The 22,252-nt window shown below is 44.6% G+C and overlaps 1 long non-coding RNA gene across 4 annotated transcripts in view; it reads right to left on the minus strand.

Moving 5' to 3' along the window:
* LOC145553207 (uncharacterized) overlaps positions 1 to 22,252 on the minus strand; it is a 43,109-nt gene that overhangs the window by 1,994 nt on the left and 18,863 nt on the right. The window contains exon 5 of one of the 4 annotated variants that reach the window (XR_014089495.1): positions 14,674 to 15,180. The exons of the other annotated variants lie outside the window; for them this stretch is intronic. This is a non-coding gene — a long non-coding RNA (uncharacterized LOC145553207). Of the gene's footprint in view, positions 1 to 14,673; positions 15,181 to 22,252 lie in introns of those variants that run through there. 4 annotated transcript variants of the gene reach the window in all.

The following is a 22,252-nucleotide window of genomic DNA, read 5'->3' on the forward strand; positions in this document are numbered from 1 at the left end:
CCTCTGTGAATCTGGATCCCGTTCCTGGTCCATCTGTTTGTGTTTCCATCCAGTCATGACTCTCCTGTCCCTGCAGAGAGACGCCGCCCTGTGGATCTCCTTCCACACCTTCTCTAATAAACGTGCCGTAGTGTCGCGTGTCCTGGCTGCGTCTCGGCTGGTTTTACTTAAACGTTACAATGACTCTGGTTTTTTGAGAAACATAACTAATGCACAGTTTCAGGTTATAACTTTTTTTAACATTTAAATCTGAGACTTTAAAGCGCAGTTTGCACCTGCCACTCCTCCACTCGGTGGTAACTGAAAAGGCAGCTGTGATTTCCGCCTCCGTCTGATGAAAGGCAGAGTTCACTTGATTTATTGAGTCATATTTTACCAACCAGATGCAGAAAACATCAAATAATTGTGTCTTTCTGTGTGACGGTTGTGGTTTTTACACTTTAACAAAATAAAAAAGGTGACTTTTCACGCGTTCTCCTGTTTCAGCCTCTGAGCTCTTTTCACGAAGCCCCTCACTTCCCTGCGGTTTCTCCTGCAGGCGTCGACTCGCTGCTGTTCTCCAGCTGACGGCGCGTCATGCAGACCGACAGGGAGTTGCTGTCCAAACGAGGCGGGGAACACGGTGGCTGCCCTAACCCCGGCGAGCTGGGACAGATCATCAGTAGAGGAGAAGCTTAAATGAGCTAAACGCAGCAGTAGCTAATAGCAGCACTAGCTAATAGCAGCACTAGCTAATAGCAGCGGTAGCTAATAGCAGCACTAGCTAATAGCAGCACTAGCTAATAGCAGCACTAGCTAATAGCAGCACTAGCTAATAGCAGTGGTAGCTAATAGCAGCAGTAGCTAATAGCAGCAGTAGCTAATAGCAGCGGTAGCTAATAGCAGCACTAGCTAATAGCAGCACTAGCTTATAGCAGCACTAGTTAATAGCAGCGGTAGCTAATAGCAGCACTAGCTAATAGCAGCGGTAGCTAATAGCAGCGGTAGCTAATAGCAGCGGTAGCTAATAGCAGCACTAGCTAATAGCAGCACTAGCTAATAGCAGCACTAGCTAATAGCAGCACTAGCTAATAGCAGCAGTAGCTAATAGCAGCAGTAGCTAATAGCAGCGGTAGCTAATAGCAGCACTAGCTAATAGCAGCACTAGCTAATAGCAGCACTAGCTAATAGCAGCACTAGCTAATAGCAGCAGTAGCTAATAGCAGCAGTAGCTAATAGCAGCACTAGCTAATAGCAGTGGTAGCTAATAGCAGCACTAGCTAATAGCAGCACTAGCTAACAGCAGCACTAGCTAATAGCAGCGGTAGCTAATAGCAGCAGTAGCTAATAGCAGCAGTAGCTAATAGCAGCAGTAGCTAATAGCAGTGGTAGCTAATAGCAGCACTAGCTAATAGCAGCACTAGCTAATAGCAGCACTAGCTAATAGCAGCACTAGCTAATAGCAGCAGTAGCTAATAGCAGCAGTAGCTAATAGCAGCACTAGCTAATAGCAGTGGTAGCTAATAGCAGCACTAGCTAATAGCAGCACTAGCTAACAGCAGCACTAGCTAATAGCAGCGGTAGCTAATAGCAGCGGTAGCTAATAGCAGCAGTAGCTAATAGCAGCAGTAGCTAATAGCAGTGGTAGCTAATAGCAGCACTAGCTAATAGCAGTGGTAGCTAATAGCAGCACTAGCTAATAGCAGCACTAGCTAACAGCAGCACTAGCTAATAGCAGCGGTAGCTAAATGCAGCAGTAGCTAATAGCAGTGGTAGCTAATAGCAGCAGTAGCTAATAGCAGTGGTAGCTAATAGCAGTGACTCCACGTTTCCAGTGGTTTCTATGGAGAGCTTCCCTTCAACAGGCGGCTGCCAAGAAAAACGTCTGGAGCTCAGTAAACAGCAGACACGTGCTGCAGGAGGCTGGCTGCTGCCTGAAACGTGCAGCTGCTGCAGGCGACTCCTGATTAGCTCAAACTGTTAGTTGGTCTCATTTTAGTTTTTGCAGAAGTAGGAGTTTTGTTGATATGCAGACTGTGATTGGCTGTGATTCAGCTTCAGAGTCTGTTGAGGTACGAAATGTTATCTTTGGCCCAGTCACTGCTGGAGAATAGCTTCATAAAATGAATATAAAACGTTTAAAAGTCCTCTTTCTCCAAACGTTCCACCCCAGTTTCACCATAAAGTCTGTTTGTTTTCCCACAATCAGCGGTGTTTACCTTTTCCCACAGAAGCCCTGACAGCCGTGACCCAGTTTCTCCCGCCAGGTTTCGATGCTTTCCGTGTTTCCTGTCTGAGACGGACTCGCCGTTCCGAGACCGAAGCACAAACGGACCTGGACCAGATTCTGTCAGGTTACCTGCCCAGTGAAGCACCTGTCTGGACCTGGAAGCCAGCTGGTTCTCAGCGACAGGCTAACCCAGTAGGAGGGACAGTAGCCAATCAGAAGCTTCCTCTTCCTCTCAAAAGGAAACACAGACAGGAAGCCAAAATAACCACCATCAGAAAGGTGGTGCAGACATCTTTGTAACGTCAACAGACCATCGCTGTTCCTGCTTCCCAGTCGGCCATGTTTGTTTCTTCTTAACTCACGGTTGGTCTTGAGAACTTTAGCGAGATTTCCCGTCTGACACCTGAATGTTGGTGAGTGAAATTTGTTCAACTGCGGCTCAACGCCACACAACCAAACCTGCTACAGGCACGTTGCAACGCCGCGAGCGCAAAAACACTGCTAGCCGACAACGACTAGCATTGGTTTTAGCTGACAAGATGATAACGCAGTAAACCTTAAAGGAACGTCTGATATATACAATAAAAAGGAACACATTCAGTGCTTTGCTACTAATTATCAACAGTATGACAACTAGATAACAAGGTCAGGAAAACGTTTTAATTAAGAACAGAGAGGGAAAGTAGTTCAGTTATGCTAGCTTGACTTTGACAACTTTAACATGTAGGTGTGCTGCAGAATTCACTGTTTCAGTTCAACTAAAAACAACAAAATGGCGACGGACACCAACTCTGACAGATCATCAGTAGAGGAGAAGCTTAAATGAGCTAAACGCAGCAGTAGCTAATAGCAGCGGTAGCTAATAGCAGCACTAGCAAATAGCAGCGGTAGCTAATAGCAGCAGTAGCTAATAGCAGTGGTAGCTAATAGCAGTAATAGCTAATAGCAGCGGTAGCTAATAGCAGCAGTAGCTAATCGTAGCAGTAGCTAATAGCAGCAGTAGCTAATCGTAGCAGTAGCTAATAGCAGCAGTAGCTAACAGCAGCAGTAGCTAACAGCAGCAGTAGCTAATAGCAGCGGCAGCTAATAGTAGCAGTAGCTAATAGCAGCAGTAGCTAATAGCAGCACTAGCTAATAGCAGCGGTAGCTAATAGCAGCAGTAGCTAATAGCAGCAGTAGCTAATAGCAGCAGTAGCTAATAGCAGCACTAGCTAATAGCAGTGGTAGCTAATAGCAGCACTAGCTAATAGCAGCACTAGCTAACAGCAGCACTAGCTAATAGCAGCGGTAGCTAATAGCAGCAGTAGCTAATAGCAGCAGTAGCTAATAGCAGCAGTAGCTAATAGCAGTGGTAGCTAATAGCAGCACTAGCTAATAGCAGCACTAGCTAATAGCAGCACTAGCTAATAGCAGCACTAGCTAATAGCAGCAGTAGCTAATAGCAGCAGTAGCTAATAGCAGCACTAGCTAATAGCAGTGGTAGCTAATAGCAGCACTAGCTAATAGCAGCACTAGCTAACAGCAGCACTAGCTAATAGCAGCGGTAGCTAATAGCAGCGGTAGCTAATAGCAGCAGTAGCTAATAGCAGCAGTAGCTAATAGCAGTGGTAGCTAATAGCAGCACTAGCTAATAGCAGTGGTAGCTAATAGCAGCACTAGCTAATAGCAGCACTAGCTAACAGCAGCACTAGCTAATAGCAGCGGTAGCTAAATGCAGCAGTAGCTAATAGCAGTGGTAGCTAATAGCAGCAGTAGCTAATAGCAGTGGTAGCTAATAGCAGTGACTCCACGTTTCCAGTGGTTTCTATGGAGAGCTTCCCTTCAACAGGCGGCTGCCAAGAAAAACGTCTGGAGCTCAGTAAACAGCAGACACGTGCTGCAGGAGGCTGGCTGCTGCCTGAAACGTGCAGCTGCTGCAGGCGACTCCTGATTAGCTCAAACTGTTAGTTGGTCTCATTTTAGTTTTTGCAGAAGTAGGAGTTTTGTTGATATGCAGACTGTGATTGGCTGTGATTCAGCTTCAGAGTCTGTTGAGGTACGAAATGTTATCTTTGGCCCAGTCACTGCTGGAGAATAGCTTCATAAAATGAATATAAAACGTTTAAAAGTCCTCTTTCTCCAAACGTTCCACCCCAGTTTCACCATAAAGTCTGTTTGTTTTCCCACAATCAGCGGTGTTTACCTTTTCCCACAGAAGCCCTGACAGCCGTGACCCAGTTTCTCCCGCCAGGTTTCGATGCTTTCCGTGTTTCCTGTCTGAGACGGACTCGCCGTTCCGAGACCGAAGCACAAACGGACCTGGACCAGATTCTGTCAGGTTACCTGCCCAGTGAAGCACCTGTCTGGACCTGGAAGCCAGCTGGTTCTCAGCGACAGGCTAACCCAGTAGGAGGGACAGTAGCCAATCAGAAGCTTCCTCTTCCTCTCAAAAGGAAACACAGACAGGAAGCCAAAATAACCACCATCAGAAAGGTGGTGCAGACATCTTTGTAACGTCAACAGACCATCGCTGTTCCTGCTTCCCAGTCGGCCATGTTTGTTTCTTCTTAACTCACGGTTGGTCTTGAGAACTTTAGCGAGATTTCCCGTCTGACACCTGAATGTTGGTGAGTGAAATTTGTTCAACTGCGGCTCAACGCCACACAACCAAACCTGCTACAGGCACGTTGCAACGCCGCGAGCGCAAAAACACTGCTAGCCGACAACGACTAGCATTGGTTTTAGCTGACAAGATGATAACGCAGTAAACCTTAAAGGAACGTCTGATATATACAATAAAAAGGAACACATTCAGTGCTTTGCTACTAATTATCAACAGTATGACAACTAGATAACAAGGTCAGGAAAACGTTTTAATTAAGAACAGAGAGGGAAAGTAGTTCAGTTATGCTAGCTTGACTTTGACAACTTTAACATGTAGGTGTGCTGCAGAATTCACTGTTTCAGTTCAACTAAAAACAACAAAATGGCGACGGACACCAACTCTGACAGATCATCAGTAGAGGAGAAGCTTAAATGAGCTAAACGCAGCAGTAGCTAATAGCAGCGGTAGCTAATAGCAGCACTAGCAAATAGCAGCGGTAGCTAATAGCAGCAGTAGCTAATAGCAGTGGTAGCTAATAGCAGTAATAGCTAATAGCAGCGGTAGCTAATAGCAGCAGTAGCTAATCGTAGCAGTAGCTAATAGCAGCAGTAGCTAATCGTAGCAGTAGCTAATAGCAGCAGTAGCTAACAGCAGCAGTAGCTAACAGCAGCAGTAGCTAATAGCAGCGGCAGCTAATAGTAGCAGTAGCTAATAGCAGCAGTAGCTAATAGCAGCACTAGCTAATAGCAGCGGTAGCTAATAGCAGCAGTAGCTAATAGCAGCAGTAGCTAACAGCAGCAGTAGCAGTAGCTAATAGCAGCGGCAGCTAATAGCAGCAGTAGCTAATAGCAGCAGTAGCAGTAGCTAATAGCAGCAGTAGCTAATCGTAGCAGTAGCTAATAGCAGCGGTAGCTAATAGCAGCGGCAGCTAATAGTAGCAGTAGCTAATAGCAGCAGTAGCTAATAGCAGCGGTAGCTAATAGCAGCAGTAGCTAATAGCAGTGGTAGCTAATAGCAGCGGTAGCTAATAGCAGCACTAGCTAATAGCAGTGGTAGCTAATAGCAGCAGTAGCTAATAGCAGTGGTAGCTAATAGCAGTAATAGCTAATAGCAGCGGTAGCTAATAGCAGCAGTAGCTAATCGTAGCAGTAGCTAATAGCAGCAGTAGCTAATAGCAGCGGTAGCTAATAGCAGCGGCAGCTAATAGTAGCAGTAGCTAATAGCAGCAGTAGCTAGCAGTAGCTAATTGTAGCAGTAGCTAACAACAGCAGTAGCTAACAACAGCAGTAGCTAACAGCAGCAGTAGCTAACAGCAGCAGTAGCTAACAGCAGCAGTAGCTAACAGCAGCAGTAGCTAACAGCAGCAGTAGCTAACAGCAGCAGTAGCTAATCTAACACAGCAATCACTTATTAATAATCGTAAAATAAACGTCAAGCCTGAAAACATGAAACTGTAACGAACTGGATGTCCTGCTCTTTGTGTGGGAAATGTTTGCGTATTTTTGTGTGTTCAATCCAGACACATTATTGGGTCTGTTGTCAGTCGGTTTCACCCAGAGCCGTCCCGCCTGTCGCCGTGACTCAGCCGGAAAGAGCCACAGGCTTCACGCTTCAGCTGGTTTCATTCGGCCTGAAATGCGCACTTAGCTTCAGCTGCCACTACCGCGAGTCCGACTTGAGGAGACACAGACGGCGGCAGTGGAAGACCACCAAGGACAAGTGTTTCTATCTGCTGAAGACGTGGGATTTTAAACTGACTGATGTGATCACTCCAGGTTCGTGGGTTGAAATAACACCACTGCCTCCGTCCCTGAAGGCAGGATCCAACTCGGCTAATTCAGTCGTCATGGAAACAGCCTCGCCCACTTTCGACTAATCGATTCCTGTTTGACAGACAGGTTGCAGTCTTGCCAGAGAAAAGCCACGTTACACATGGAGCTCATTTCCACGAAGCATTTCACCATCTGCTCATGTGTCCAGCATGGAGCTGAAAAAACCCAGAGTTCCCCCGGACCTTTTCTAGGAATACCTTGAGAGGAAATCCAGAGATTCATTTCATCATAGATTAACACATCAGCCCTTTTTTTCCCAGTTGCTGAATCAGGAAGTGGTTTCATTTATCCCTCTTCTTCTCTCCGGTTCAGGGAAGCCTGGAGCCCGTCGGTACGCCGTGTCCCCCGCTCTGTGATGTAAGGGTCACAGACCTCCATCACTCTGGATTTAAATCTCAAGTTCTCAGCCTCAAACAGTAAAAAAAAAAGCTATTTATTTGGATGACTTTAATGAAAGCTACTTCGAGCTGCTAGCTTCTCCGTTGGCGTTTTCCCGGTTGCTCAGAGATTCATGTAAATCCAGTGTCATGTGGCCTCTGGTTTAAATCAGCTTCAAGTGAAATGATGCGACATTTTCAGTCAACTGATGTAAATTCACACCGTTTCAAACCAGAACCATCAATGCAAAACTTATTTAATATCAAGTATTAGCACAGTAATTATCCTCAGCTGAGTCACATCAGGCTAAAAGTGAATGTATGTTTTTACTATGATGAACTGACTTCCTGTTGTTGATCACATGACCTGTGTGATGCCAGGTGCCACCAGCCGCCGAGTATCCCAGGTTCTAGTCTCCGTCATGTTGCTCCTTTGGTTTAAAGTCCATTTAATAAAATCCAAAGACTAAATGACCAGAACTTCCCTGTTTTGCTGAACCTCTTTTCAGGATCGTCCAGAAGACGCGATTCGATTGGGAACAAAACCAAAACATTTGTCCTATTTTCAGTCAGACCAACCTGTTCCCCTCCTGGCCTGTGGGGGCGCTGCACCAACAACCACTGAAGGAAACGACACAAAAACCTCTGAAGACACTGAGAGCAACTTCCTTCTTCACCAGATGGAAACAAGATGGAGGATTTTAGCGGTTGGAGGATTTCTCTTTAGGCTAAAGACCAGGAGCCATTTCTACTGCTAGCGCTAGGCTATAGCATGTTAGCTTTGGCTGGATTTACCCAGAATGCCCTGCCTCATGCATCGAACCAGAGTTCACTTCCACCGAACCCAGACGGAGGCTTGGTGGGCCAGTTAGCTTTTCGGTTAGCATCAGAGTTGCTAATGAATGCTAATGCATTTGCTAGACTTTCTAGCAAATGCACTGAAGTTGGATTAAAGTGTAAAAATTGTGCAGATATTTATTTTTACATTTGTCCATCTAGATTTATTTGTTTTTCTAATAGTGCATCTTATATGTGTCAAGTTAAAAAAAAGAAAATGTTTTAAATATTTTTTTTGTCAAACATGCTCAGATAATCAAAGACATAGAGCTTTTTCTATTCTTTATTATTTCAGAGAAGAAACATTTTTCAAACTAAAACCAAAGAAAACAAAGCTGAGATCTGCAGCTTGACTGTCACGTTCTGCCGATTATCTGCAGAATTCATTCTGCTCACCATCAACTAACGACCAAAACAGATTAATTAACTCAACCTCAAGCTGCTGCGGCTCATTAGATTGTTTCCTAAAGTCCAAGTTCAGGTTATTAAATCAGGTTTTTGACATTTAATTTAGATCATTTTGTTTCATTCTCAAACTAAAAAGGGAAAGTAGGATGTAAAACGTCCTTAAATGGTTGTTTAAGTACTGGAAACGGAGCAGAAGCTTGTAATTTTGTGGTGCAGAATTTGCATCATTATGTTTTATTAACAGAAGAGATGAAACACGTTAGACGTCCTGCGTTCACAGTAAACCGAATTTAGGTTTGTGATATTTCCTGATCTTTTTCTTTCTTTCACCGTCGCAAAACGTCTCCATCTCCTGCTGAGCACTGCTGCCACCTAGTGGCCGGAGGCTTGTTTATCATCCCAGCATGAATAAAAGACACTAGAATTAATAGTTTTTTACACGTTTTAAATTTCTTTTAATCAGAGTTTTAAATAACAGCGCAGCTGTAAATGTGTCCTTATTGTATTGTATTGTATTGCAGCATGTTTTGTGTTTTCGTTATAAGAGTTAAAAGCCGGTTTCCTCCCGGGGACTCAGGATATTCCTCTTCATGTGTTGTCATGCAACACTTCGCGGTGAGGAAATCTGCTGCAGCCTCGCCTGCTTTTCACCTTTTCATCACATTTTAATCCTGACATCATCCTGAACCGGAAAGCAAATTAATATGACGTTTAGGTCTGCAGGGACCAGTCAAAGCCCGCTGCAGCAAGAAAAATAAAACAACAGCTGTCCGTTCTTGGAAATATCTGGCTCTCTCTTTCTACTCTATTACAGAATATCTCTGCCTCGACAATTGAGCCTCATATTTTCATTCAGAAAAGTCACAGTCACAGCACGATTTGTAGAAAAGGATATCTGATATTTTATTTGACAGGATATTGAAATATACGTAGCGTTTAAAATTAGAAATCTTTGGTAGAAATACTTTAAGTCCTGTAAAGACGAGAGATCAGCCCCGCTTTCAAAGGTTTGTGTGGGTTAGAAATTAAAAATAAAAGGCAAACTTTGCAATTTTCAACCTTTTCTTTTCAAGCTACTTGCTGACTGTAGTCACTTTCACTTCCCAAGCTGAGGAATATGTGCAAAGCGTAAAGGAAGAAAATGTCAGACGGGAACGAAGCGGATTGACCTTTATAGAGTCACTGTGGCTGAAAGCTGCAGCAGCAGTCAGTCTTGCTACAGATCTGAAGAAGCCTCTGACTGAAGACTGTTGCCATGTGCCTGTTGCTATGTGACTGTTGCCATGTGCCTGTTGCCATGTGACTGTTGCCATGCGCCTGTTGCCATGTGCCTGTTGCCATGTGACTGTTGCCATGTGCCTGTTGCCATGTGCCTGTTGCTATGTGACTGTTGCCATGTGCCTGTTGCCATGTGACTGTTGCCATGCGCCTGTTGCCATGTGCCTGTTGCCATGTGACTGTTGCCATGTGCCTGTTGCCATGTGCCTGTTGCCATGTGACTGTTGCCATGTGCCTGTTGCTATGTGACTGTTGCCATGCGCCTGTTGCCATGTGACTGTTGCCATGTACCTGTTGCCATGTGCCTGTTGCTATGTGACTGTTGATATGTGACTGTTGCCATGTGCCTGTTGCTATGTGCCTGTTGCTATGTGACTGTTGCCATGTGCCTGTTGCCATGTGCCTATTGCCATGTGACTGTTGTCATGCGCCTGTTGCTATGCGCCTGTTGCCATGTGACTGTTGCCATGTACCTGTTGCCATGTGCCTGTTGCTATGTGCCTGTTGCTATGTGACTGTTGCCATGTGCCTGTTGCTATGTGACTGTTGATATGTGACTGTTGCCATGTGCCTGTTGCTATGTGCCTGTTGCTATGTGACTGTTGCCATGTGCCTATTGCCATGTGACTGTTGCCATGTGACTGTTGTCATGCGCCTGTTGCTATGCGACTGTTGCCATGTGACTGTTGCCATGTGAATGTTGCCATGCGCCTGTTGCTATGCGACTGTTGCTATGTGACTGTTGCTATGTGACTGTTGCTATGTGCCTGTTGCCATGCGCCTGTTGCCATGCGCCTGTTGCCATGCGCCTGTTGCTATGTGCCTGTTGCCATGCGCCTGTTGCTATGCGCCTGTTGCCATGTGCCTGTTGCTATGTGCCTGTTGCTATGTGACTGTTGCCATGTGACTGTTGCCATGTGACTGTTGCCATGTGACTGTTGCTATGTGACTGTTGCCATGCGACTGTTGCCATGCGACTGTCTCATGTAGTTTTTCCCTCTGTGACCTGTGATGTAACGTGTCGTTTTCTCCCTCTGAGGTTCAGGATTTAAGGTTTTCCTGGTACTCTCACATCCTCCGCCGTCGCTTCATGTCCTGTAACTCATGTGAATCAAAGCCGGACGACTGGATGGATTTAAAAGCAGCAGATTTCTCTTCCAGACTCAGGGACGGTCCAACAATCACAGAGCAGGACAGGCGGAGGACATCGCTTCAGTTTGAAGCTTTTCCACAGAATCTTCTCCCCTCGAGTCGACCCGTCCGTTTCTTAAGAAAAGTTAAAATGAGCAAAGATCTGCTGCGTCCCCATCAACCATAAAATTGCGCAAATTGAAATTATGAAAATAAATTTGCCTAATGAACCAAACCAATTTAAAAAAAACTCACATTTTTTTGTTTCTGACTTAATTAAAATTTGTGTATTTAGCTGAAACTACAGTGGGAACCCTTTTATTGGCATCACACAGGTCATGTGATCAACAACAGGAAGATTACTACTGACGGAAATGCAGAACAGCAGCGAAACGGCAGCAAAACGCTGCCAATCACGAAGCACAAGCTGGTCACACCGTAGTTTATAGTGTGTGTGTGTGTCTTCCTGACACACACACATCTAAAATTCAACGTTTTCTGTCCCTCATTGCAGAAACTCACACCATCACCGTCCTAAACTGGCCTAAAGCAATGACTTATTTCTTTGGCCAAACTTAAGTAACAACATTTTTTCTAACCGTAGTGATTTTTGCATAAAGCATCTTTTGGAAAGAAATGAAGTCGGTCGTTACTTTAATAAGGCGACGACATTTCAGAGATTCATCACACAGAGTGAGAATCTCGAAGCCTTCCTGTTTGCTGAAGATGATTTTGGCTCATAGACGATACGGTCAAGATGAGGCAGGTTTATTTATAAAGCACATTTTCAGCAACAATTCAAAGTGCTTTGCATAAAAACCCAAAATTAATCATGTGAATACATGAAAACCAAACCTGGGTCTGGGTTCGGTTTGGTCCGCCAAGCGGACCAGAGACTGCTCCAAAAGCAGGAAGTGGACTACAGCGCAAGGCATTCTGGGTAAATAAAGCCAAAGCTAACATGCTAGCCTAGCGCTAGCAGCAGAAATCCTCCAACCGCTAAAATCCTCCATCTTGTTTCCATCTGATGAAACAGGAAGTTGCTCTCAGTGTGTCGTTTCCTTCAGTGGTTGTTGGTGCAGCGCCCCCACAGGCCAGGAGGGGAACAGGTTGGTTTGACTCAGTGCAGCTGGAGGTGGAGCAGATGTTCTGGGTCCTGTAGAACCGGGTCGACTGGACCATCAGTAAATCCAGATTACGGGATGAAAGAACCGAAAGTTTAAAGCTGAAACATGTTAGTATTTTCATGTATCTCCGTATTTTGCTGCCATCTTGGTGATCGTCGTCATCTTGACTCCTGAAACCAGCTGTACATGTGGCAGCGGAGCCACTGGCCTGATTATTTCACCACATTCTGTTAAATAACCGACGGTAAAAGCCGTTCCAGGAAGACGTAGTAAAACCAGCAAAGCAGCCGGTCGGGTAAAATCAGCATCTCTGCACTGAGCCGAAGCACAGATCCTGGTACGTACTTTAACCAGAAAGGAAAATGGAAAGATGAATCTACTTTCACCCTTCTGGTGAAATTAAAACCCTAATTTGACGAGTTAGAGAAGAAATTCAGTTTGGAGCAGAAACCGAGACCTGACCTGTTATTCTGTTGTGTTTCAACATATTTTACCAATTTATGCCACTCTGGTGATTCTGTAGTAGCCCAAAGCACAAGTAAATGCACTAAATGATTAGATAATGAATACATTTAGGTAAATGTAATACATGTAAGCTATTTAACGATAGTTGCTCTGATTCAGGCTCTGCTACGTTCTCCTACTGCTCTCCAGCGTCCCACCACTCTGGACAGATTATAATTTAAAATGTGATTTTTCTGATTTTCTGGTGTTAAATAAAAAGGATATTTTTGTGAGTATTAATCATTTTATTTGGATTAATTACAAAGATTTTAAAGCAATTAATACACTTTTTTTCTTTTTACCCAAAGTACAGAGTGGGACCCTTTGTATTTGTGCGTTTCTGGTACGTCCATAAATCAGGCAGCACCCGCCACCAGGGATGATGACGCAGCGTCTCTCGGACCACTGGGGTTCTTTTCTGCGTCCGATCTGATCTGACGGAAGGACGACTGTTTGGTTTTGGACAACGTGCAGCAGCAGCAGCATCACAGTTCGTCCAAACTGTGTTGAATTCAAATCTCTTCTGGAAAATCACCAACTGCGATTTCCACAAAACGCTGCAAACGAAGCCATGAACGCCTGGATGGCTTATTGTCTGAGGAATCTTATCCACTTTTATTTAACATTTTATTTAACGGAAACACAGAAACTGTAAAATTGTGCTTTTTCTTTTACGTCAGTGGAATACAGGCAACGTTTTGAGCAACGGAAACACAGTCACTGTTTTTCTACCAACTTGGAGTAAACACACCAGGAACTGGATTTTCTTGTCCATTTAGGCAATAATTTCGCATCATAAAGGGTTATTGCATGAAACGATTATTTTTTAATATATAATTGTGATTAATTAGACTCTGCAGTGAATTAGATTACATCTTTAAGTTTAGTCGCACCACTACCAGATAAATAAACTGAACTGGTGTCAGTAAGTAATCCACCTAAACAATCCAAAGAAAGATGGGGAAACTATGACATCATCACTGTGATGAAAGCTGCAGTTCTGCAGTAAAATGCTAATTAAAGGTCATGCTAAACTCTGACAAGCTGCTGCATTTCGCCAAGCGTCGCTAAGTGTAGCCTAGCATCGTCAGGATGTGTCCTGCACTGGTATGGGCGCTCCAGTGGTAACCGAGCCTGAACCAGTTTAATGAACCTACTGGGTTTCTGACGTGGTTAAATTTCCAGTTAGCAGACCGTGAATGAGGATAATGGATCTGATTATCCAGTCAGATGTGCTTTGAACCCTGTTTTCAACCTTCAGCTCCACTCCTTGTTGTGGGGAGGCAAGTGGGATAAAGTTTACGGCTGTTTGGGGTTTGTTTTGACACCAAGGCGCAGATAAAGCCTCGTGATTCCAGCTTTATGGGCGGATAACGTCTGGCAGTATTTTGACTCCGTAGCAGAGTCTGTATTTCTCACAACGCAGCAAAGTAACACTAGAAAGGCGACTCCTACATACATTCTTTGCCTGTTGGACTGCTTGATTCACCAATAAATACTCCATAACCCAATAGCTCATCGATTAATTACTGTTAGGTCTGTTTTTCACACAGGGGCCAGTTTGGGTTGAACAGATTATTTCCTTTGATAAATTAGTGATTTGAAAAGTGACTTTTGTTTTTATGCAGGTCATCTTTGTCTAATATTAACATTACTGTCTGAAATATTTAAATATGACTAAAATAAAACAAAAACAGAAAACCTCCAAGTCCTGGGTGACCAGCCCAGGCATGCTAGCAGCTAGCCTATCTAAGCTAGTGGACAACAGAGAAAGTAGAAAATCCGGTGGGCGACTATCCAAGACATGCTAGCAGTTAGCTTATCCAAGGTTAACACTAGCCTATTTGTGCTAATGGACAACAAAGTAGGCAATCCAGTGGTGACAGTGGTGACTAGCCTGCTAGCAGTTAGCCTATGCTGTGCATGCTAACAGTTAGCTTATCCAAGGTTAACACTAGCCTATTTGTGCTAATGGACAGCAGAGGAAGAAGACAATCCCCTGGATGACCAGCACAGACATGCTAATCACCAGGCTCTCCAATGCTAACACTAGCTAGTACTCTCCTCCATTAGCCAGCGCCGGCCGCTCAGTTGTTGGTCCATCATTAATGAGATCAGTAGCATCAGAACGGATATAGCCTCCATAGACAGGAAGTAGCACAATAGTCGTAATATTGGCACTAATATAGCTCCATACAGCAGAACCAAATAACCGCAGGTCAAATGGACCGTTGGCCAGGTCCATACCGATGTGCTGAAATGTCTGCTCATATTTCATACCTGTTTACATAAACCTTATACATCTTGTTTTTCATAGTTTATGGAGATAAAAGTAAAATCAAAAGTTTGAAGTCAAAGTGAAAAACATTTCCATAAAATGACAATGATGGATTTTATTTACATTATTTACATTACTGGCCAACAGAAACTCAGCCTTCGTTTGACTCGGCATCCCATAGTTTCTCTAAAAGCAGCGTTACAATGTGTCAGCCTTGAGCCTTAATGCTGAACAGTTGCTCCCACTTCCTCCCTGGTTCTGATCCGTCAGACTCGGTCCAGACGCCTCAGCCGAACACATGTGGAGGAAACCAGAACTAGCTTTATCACCGCCTTCCTCTCAAGCTCAAATAAATTTTGGCACTTTTGCAACCTGACAAAACTGGACCGCAGCGTTCTGTGACCTCTATATTTCTAGGCAGAATGTAAAGATGCTACACTTTACATTGAAGGACCACTTCGCTGGAAAAGTTCCTTCTTTTGACGAAGAAGCCTTGTAAATCATGTCCTTTATTCCTCCGGCCGGGGGTTCACCGCCTTACCACAGGGTGGGAGGAGAGCATGATGGGAAAAACAGGAGGGGAGCTCACCGCACTGGGTCAGAGACGAACAGAGACTTTAAAGAAAAAGACAAAAAGAAAACGGCTGGGAGCATCGGAGGTAACTCTGCACTTGATCTGACAAAAACAGTCAAAATAATTAAATATGCAGAGATAATCAAGAATTTGGTGCAGAAAAATTCAATGTGATGAATGTGTTTGCTGTCAAGTATAGTCTACAAATACTGAAACCATAAATATTTTCTACAGCGCAGATGCCCAAAACATTAGCTTCTCACACCACAAATTCACTCAAAGAAATCTGAGCTACGCTAATGCTAAACACGTAAAGCAAAAAATGTGCAGAAGTTAATGCTAAACTGCTAAAAACATAAACAATATGGAAGCTAATGCTAACTGCTAAAAACATAAACAATATGGAAGTTAATGCTAAACTGCTAAAAACATAAACAACATGGAAGCTAATGCTAAACTGCTAAAAACATAAACAATATGGAAGGTAATACTAACTGCTAAAAACATAAACAACATGGAAGCTAATGCTAAACTGCTAAAAACATAAACAATATGGAAGCTAATGCTAAACTGCTAAAAACATAAACAACATGGAAGCTAATGCTAAACTGCTAAAAACATAAACAATATGGAAGCTAATGCTAACTGCTAAAAACATAAACAATATGGAAGCTAATGCTAAACTGCTAAAAACATAAACAACATGGAAGCTAATGCTAAACTGCTAAAAACATAAACAACATGGAAGCTAATGCTAAACTGCTAAAAACATAAACAATATGGAAGCTAATGCTAAACTGCTAAAAACATAAACAACATGGAAGCTAATGCTAAACTGCTAAAAACATAAACAATATGGAAGCTAATGCTAACTGCTAAAAACATAAACAATATGGAAGCTAATGCTAACTGCTAAAAACAAACAATATGGAAGCTAATGCTAACTGCTAGACATAAAAAAATAGCAGAAGCTCACGTTACCATGAGAGACATAAACAACGGCCATCTTGAAAAATGGCCGTCATTCTCAAATTAAAATTTTTGCTTGTACCAACACTATGAACATTTTCATAGTGCTTTGCTGCACTAGCAGAGCAGAAATATATTTTCCTTTAATAATTCTAGTGCTTCCCTTAAATGTGACCATAACTTTACTGATTTAAAAACGAAACATTTTAAACTTTAATTCACAGAAAACATTAAACATTTAGCTTAATATCAGTAGGTTTTACAGCCTTGATGTTGTAACTTTATTTTTATTGTAGCTTTTTTAACATTTCATTTCCTGAAACGAGACAAAAGCTGCTGCACTTTCCTCCAGTTCCAGAAAACTAAAACCGTTTACAGCAAAACTTTACTCTGCTGATGTCAGCATGAAAAACCGAGTGGATCTGCACAGACCGCCTCTCCGCCCACACAGCCAGGCTGAGCTGAGACTCCGAGGTCTGAACTGAACCGGGTTTGGGGAACCGGGTCGGAGGCAGAACAGCCGACTCAGCAGCGGATCCATGGGTCTCAGGTTAACTGCTTCGGCCGTGGCGTCTCGTATTCGCCTGCGGTGGGTTTGATGATCGATGGCTCACTCATCCAACTCAGGCAGCTGCAGCAGTTTTCCGCTTTCTGGAGGTCAAACTCAAACAGGAGGCCTGAAACAACGACTCACTTCTTCTTCTGTGGTTTCCTGTCCAGTTAGCGCGTCTTTAAAACCGAAACTAAACTAAACCCGGTGTGAAAGCAAAGCCCTGCCCACAGACCTGCTTTATCAATTAGACCGGAGTGGGCGGAGCCTGGAAACGCAGAACCAATCAGAAAATCCAGCTGCAGTTCCACCGTTCAGCCCACAGAGAGCAGCACTGAGGTGGTTTTAGGCTAACTACTGCAGATTTAAACACGTTTACACAGAAATCTAATTATCCTCTTCTTATGTTTCCATCCAATTGTTGCATGAAGTTTTATAAAATTGCGAAATAAAAAAAAAGCTAATAAAATGTTTTACTTTTTAGTACAAATGAACTGGAAATATAAATTTGCACGCAGTCGAGGTTCTTGCATACGAAGAAGCAAACTTGTTTTGGGGCAGCTGACAGATACATTTTATTTTCTATGTTTTGAGTGCGTGCCTCCCCCTCCTGATGCCGCCCTGGTTGACTGCCCATATCAAAAACCGCCACTGTATTCACGTTTTCAAAAACTCTTTAAAAACATAAAGATTCTCAGTTTTCCAGGTTTTTACTTTCAGGAAGGTTTAAAGGAAGACATTTTGTTTGAAACCTTTTCATTTCAGATTAATGAACAGACCTAGATATACAGACGCTAGAACTGCAGTCCAACGTCTCAGTCTCTGGACTGGCCCATTACTACCCCGAGCAGAGCTGGAGCCAAACCGGTGGCTGGACTACAGCTTCAACACCAACACACAGAAACGTGCAAATGAGGCACGCGCTCCCGGAGCGCTCCCACACAGCGCAGGAAGTCAGTCCGGAAATCGGGGGAAATGATTGCAAGCCGGCCGCGGGGAGCTGCTGATGGTGGGCTGGCAGGAAGACCGGCCAGAAAAGGCTGTTTATCACAGACCCTTCTGAATTCAGCTCTGAGACGGCAGCAGACGTGTTCATTAAAGGAGCAGGAAGGTCCTGAGTGGCCCAGCGGGGCGCGGCGGCACAAAGCGCCGGGGTCGGCCGGGGTCGGCGCTTCTCTTTTAACGCTTTGCAGCAGGATAACAATGGAGACTCCAAGCTGTAAATCTGCTGTGGATAACATCGCCTGGCCGTGACACACTGTTCCTCATTAAAACACTCGACTCCTTTCCAAGGCTCAGCACAGCTAACGGGCCCAGCCGGGGTTAGCCAAACACATTTATTCTGAGTTTTATTCAGTCTCCGAAGGACTCAGACCTGCCCTGATCTCCTTCCAGCGTGAGGCAGATCGACCTCTGACCTTCAGCTGCCTGTTTACAAACTACGTCCAAACCTCAGTTCTTTGCATTTTAAAGGTTTAAAGCTGCAGTATGTAACTTTTATATTAAAAGTGCTAGAATCATTGTTATTGAATGAGAAAGATAACGTGTGGAAAAACATCAATCTCCTCCGCCTCCTGCCAGTGCCAACTGCAGAAACACACGACCAAAACGGCCAATCAGAGCCAGGAGGCGGGTCTTAGCGCTGTCAATCACTCTCATGCTCGCCCCCTTCTTCTTGCTCTCTGCTGAGCTACAACATAGCCTGACACAAATGTTAAGGCTAGTTAGCAAAGTGACAGCAGATAATCGCTTTTCCTGTGATTGTAAGTCGTTTTTCCACCATTTGCACATAGAGTATTATACACAAGGATGATTGACAGCGCCAAGACCCTCCTCCTGGCTCTGATTGGTTGTTTTTAACCAGGACTGATGCATTTTTGCAGACCGCAATGGCAGCCCGATTATCTGTCTTGTATCAAACTGTCACAGCGACAGTTTCAGTAAATATGGAAAAAACATATTCCTAAGTTTCATACTGCAGCTTTAAGGAGCTATGTGCTCAAAATGGTTCAAATCTCAGGAGGAGTTTGATTTTTATTACTTTGGTTCTGGTTTGGGCCACACAGCTCCTATAAAATAACAGAAACCAGAACCTCTGATCAAACCAAAGTGACTAAATGACCTCTAGATATTGTTTAGATGCAGCAATAAAAACTATTTTATATATATAGACGATGAGTTGAAATCAGCAACTTGGGTTAAGCTGCAGGCCAATGAGGCCAATTCTTCCTTTGAATGAGAAAAATCACATGTAAAATGGACAAAACAGGCCTGATAATCATACAAACTGATGTGTTCTGCATATTTAGCAGCCTGATGGGTTTAAGTCAGACTGATCAGGGGTATTAAACACACACTGAGTGATTGTGCTGCAGAACTTGCTGCTCTGATCATGTTTTATACCATCCAGCTGCTGGACGAGCACAGAGAGAGAAAAGCTGCTGCACAGATCACCAGTTTGAAACCTTCAAAATAAAATATAAAGACAAACTGGAGACTTGAACTTTAACTGGTGTTTTGAAAGCTGCTGCTGCTGCAGTCCTGACCTACACCAGGAAAACGGAGCGGATCAAACCAGCCCGCTGTGAAGAACGGGATGCTGTTGGGGTGAAAGTTAGGGGTCAGGTAGGAACCATGTGGATCCCTCAGGGTTCCCCGAACCAGAACCGGACGAAACACCGGCCATAAAACTGGAATAACAAAAATAATACAGCTAAATAGAAACACTGTGAAAAAACTCACGGTTTTTAATACATTTTTGTGCTAGCCGTATCGAAACTGAAACTTTTCAAACTGCAGTGGAAACGCTATTTCCCCGTCGTGCTAGCTCATACCCAGCAGGTTAGCTGTGGGCACTGGCCTCCTTGGACAGTACCGGCTGCCTCCACCAGGGGGCTCCCATCCTCCGTCAGCTCACACAGTACCGGCTGCCTCCACCAGGGGGCTCCCATCCTCCGTCAGCTCACACAGTACCGGCTGCCTCCACCAGGGGGCTCCGAGCCTCCGTCAGCTCACACAGTACCAGCTGCCTCCACCAGGGGCTCCCATCCTCCGTCAGCTCACACAGTACCGGCTGCCTCCACCAGGGGGCTCCCATCCTCCATCAGCTCACACAGTACCAGCTGCCTCCACCAGGGGCTCCCATCCTCTGTCAGCTCACACAGTACCAGCTGCCTCCACCAGGGGCTCCCAGCCTCCATCAGCTTACACAGTACCGGCTGCCTCCACCAGGGGCTCCCATCCTCCATCAGCTCACACAGTACCAGCTGCCTCCACCAGGGGGCTCCCAGCCTCTGTCAGCTCACACAGTACCAGCTGCCTCCACCAGGGGGCTCCCAGCCTCCATCAGCTTACACAGTACCGGCTGCCTCCACCAGGGGCTCCCATCCTCCATCAGCTCACACAGTACCAGCTGCCTCCACCAGGGGGCTCCCATCCTCTGTCAGCTCACACAGTACCAGCTGCCTCCACCAGGGGGCTCCGAGCCTCTGTCAGCTCACACAGTACCAGCTGCCTCCACCAGGGGGCTCCCATCCTCTGTCAGCTCACACAGTACCAGCTGCCTCCACCAGGGGGCTCCCATCCTCTGTCAGCTCACACAGTACCAGCTGCCTCCACCAGGGGGCTCCCAGCCTCCATCAGCTTACACAGTACCGGCTGCCTCCACCAGGGGCTCCCATCCTCCATCAGCTCACACAGTACCAGCTGCCTCCACCAGGGGGCTCCCATCCTCCATCAGCTCACACAGTACCAGCTGCCTCCACCAGGGGGCTCCCATCCTCTGTCAGCTCACACAGTACCAGCTGCCTCCACCAGGGGCTCCCAGCCTCCATCAGCTCACACAGTACCAGCTGCCTCCACCAGGGGGCTCCGAGCCTCCGTCAGCTCAAAGTAGGCGGGGCTTGTCGGACGTCTCCTTTGATTGGCTCAATTACTTCATTTAAAAGTCGCTGCTATAAATTTTAATGACTTTGACCGTGAACAAGCGTTTTCACGTGTGACTTTAACTGCATTTCTTATGTAATGGAAAAGGAAATAGCAAAATGCGTTTTATCGACATTGCTCCTATCTGCAATGGAAACAGATTTCTAGTTTCTAGGCTCTTTAACTTTTAAAGCAACTCCCTGGAAACCCGAGATGAGCAGAAACAGCTGGTTTAAATCAGGACTGAACACACTACCTACCGTCTATTTATCCTTTTTAAATTAGATTATTTCTGGCTTTTGTGACGCTCAGGTATTGTTTTAATGTATTTTGAGTTTTTAATGTCTTTCTGCTTTAAATGACTTTATTATGCTTTATTATTATATTATTATTATTTATTATACTTTATTTATTTATTATTATTATTTATTATTAGAGATAAACCTGCTTTGCCTAGGGATGAAAAAAGATAAATACTCCTGGGACAGGATGGGAGTTTACTCCGTCTCAAACTCTTTCTGTTGTTTTCAGTCTTCTCTGAACAACCTTGACAACCGTTAGCAGAGATGCATGAGGTCTACGTTAAATCTGAGGCATATTAAAGGGTCTCAAACCACCGAACCGCAGCGCGTTGCCACATCCTCCACTCCCTCAGCGCCGCGGCAGACGCCTGACAGACTCTGCAGCAGTTTTATCTTTTACTTCACATTCCTCAGGTATTTAAATCGCTTTAAATAGGAACAAAATGTACATTTTGCTAATAAAGCTGAATGCATCGCATTAAAGATGAAAACAACCACAAGTTGAATCTGTGGTTTTTCTACATTACAGCTTCAAAGCTGCTGGCCGACGATGATTTTAGCTGCAACTATCTTAAATGTATATGAAAGAAAAAGGGATGCAGAGCGTTCCTACTAATAGTCAACACTATGACAACTAGATAACAGGGTCAGGAAATTTAAAAACAATAACGACAGAGGAACGTAGCTCAGCTATGCTAGCTTGACTTTGACAACCTTAGCATTAGATGTGACGTGGAATTTGGTGCGTTTTGAGTCAGACAGTAAAAAAAACCCAGCAAGGCGACCCTGGTTAGCTAACAGCAGGGGCGGCTAATCTATCACAGCGATCACTTATTGATGATCCCAAAATCAACATCAAGCCAGAAAACACGGAACCGGAACGGACTGGATGTTCTGCTCTTTGTGTGGGGAAACGTTTGCGGCGTTGAGCCCAGACACGTTGGCGGGGTTGCTGTCAGTCAGTCGCTATGGCAACGGGGTCTGAATGTAGCACAGCCGACACCAAGAGAAAGGCAGAATCCGAGTGGTTTTGAGTCATTCTTCAGTGATTCTTCAGTGATTTTTCTACGTTTTTCTCCCTCTTTGCTGCACTGAACTGAGGATTCCTACATCTCAGGTCTCATTTTGTTAGCGGTCCTACAGCAGAAGGACCGCTATGTACTGGATATGTACTGGAAGTAAAAGAATCGTCTTTTTTGCCTCCAAACATTTTGCGTGAAATTCCCAGACGTAAACAACATGCGACACATCTCTACCCGACCCTTTCTTCCTTACAGATTAGCTCCAGCTCTGGCTGACTGGACACTAATGCATCACACACTCTGTTGGATTTAACTTTGACTAGGACTTTCTAACTCATGAAGACCA

This window comes from Poecilia reticulata, chromosome 10, assembly GCF_904066995.2.
Source record: "Poecilia reticulata chromosome 10, P_reticulata-male-v2, whole genome shotgun sequence".
NCBI classification, from domain to species: Eukaryota; Metazoa; Chordata; class Actinopteri; order Cyprinodontiformes; family Poeciliidae; genus Poecilia; species Poecilia reticulata.